Below are 1,692 nucleotides of genomic sequence, written 5' to 3' on the forward strand. Positions count from 1 at the left end.
CCCTTGCCCCCGCCGCAACGGCGGGCGCCCGGGGGGAGGACGGCCCGCCATCACTGCCGCCCCACCGGCTGTACGGCGGCGCCTTCCCCGGTCGGCAGGGGGCGCCGGCAGCGCGGCGGCGGGCGCGGGAGGAGGGAACGGGAGCCAACCGGCCGCCCCAGGCCGGGCTAGGCCCAGCAGGCCGGGCGGCCAGCGCCGCCCCGCCCCCCGCCTCTGCAGGGCCGCGGGGTTGTTGAAGGGGCCTGTTCCATCCCAGGAGCAGCGGGGTGGTGTGTCCGGGGGACTCGGGTGGGCAGGAGTTCTCCTCATGGCCTTCTCTTAACCATAAATATATTCCCCCCAAAAAAGAAAGAAAAAAATAAAAACGAAACCCAAACACTAATAAGACGCCTGGTTTGGCAGGCGCGGTGTGGGTGTGTGGCGTGAGGGGAGGCTGAGGGAAGCCTCCTTTCCACCCGTAATTGTGGAGGGGAGTTGCAGCGTCGATGCAGCTTGCCTCAATCTGTGACAGGGATTTTTGTTTGGGTTTTTTTTTTTTCTTTTCTGGAATGCCCACAAAGATCAAAAAGTAGAGTATGGCCTTTATCTAATACTTTAATTCTAACATGTGATACTCTAATCTAGTCATTTTAGTTCACAGCCAGCCTCCTTGAAGAAATTAGGACGTATTACTAAGGCTTGTTCCATTTGCTTTTCTGCCTATTTTAATATTTTTTTATCTCAGCTTAAAAGGTGGAAATAAGCACCCAAGGAGAGGGAGACAGGTGCAGCAACAGCCAGAGCCATAGGTCCCCCAAATAATCTAAAGCATTGCTTTACAAATGCAGCATCACATGCCCTTCAACCAAGCTAAAATTTTGTTGCAGCTGAAAATAGCAGTGCAGAGTCCGTCCACCTTCAGCCATGGAATCCCTCTGCCTCTTTTTTCTACATTAGGAGGATCAAACTAACCAAAATACTTACCCAAAACAAAAAGTTCTCTGTATAGCTAGGAGAAATACCAATGCAGAGGAGGCAGCAGGAACATGTGGCAGGGGAGTTGTGGGATCACCCCATTGAGTAACAGCACAGCGTTAGGTTAGATCATCCATGAAATTGCACCTTAGAGTTGTGATAGGTGTCTGGGAGATCCGTGATTTTAGGAGTCCTTTCTCATTCCCCTCAGCCCCAGAAAGATTGAGAGGTCACTTTGAGCTGCTTTTGACACTTCTCTCTTTGCTTTTGAGTATGACCAGAATGCAGCTCTTACCCCAGGATGAGGAAAGCCAACACACGTGTCCTGCAGCATAACAAAGTCCCACAGGATTGCCTGCTTCTACCCAGGGACTCCCAAGTTAGTATCATCCTATTTTGGCCTAGAATACCTGCGCTCACAGTGTATTGTACAGGAAATCCAGAACACAGAGAAAAGCACTGGCTGTCTTGCATGTTCTCTGCCCAATTCACCTGCAAGAAAGGGCAGCTCTTCTCTTGGGGACAGCAGGGTCCATCCCCATGCAGATTTTGTAAATCCTACTAAAATCTCTTTTCCATTCTGTGTGAGTGGTGATGTGCAGTGGCAAAATAATTTCTCTGTTGTTCGATGTGGGTAACTACAAAGCTCATACAAAGTAGTCACACCATTTACTGTATTAGAGTATGTTACAGCATGTAACTTGTTGGAGTTTGGTGGGGGTTTTTTGAGGGTTTTGG

The sequence above is a fragment of the Calidris pugnax genome, unplaced genomic scaffold (genome assembly GCF_001431845.1).
Source record: "Calidris pugnax isolate Ruff unplaced genomic scaffold, ASM143184v1 scaffold25, whole genome shotgun sequence".
Lineage (NCBI taxonomy): Eukaryota > Metazoa > Chordata > Aves > Charadriiformes > Scolopacidae > Calidris > Calidris pugnax.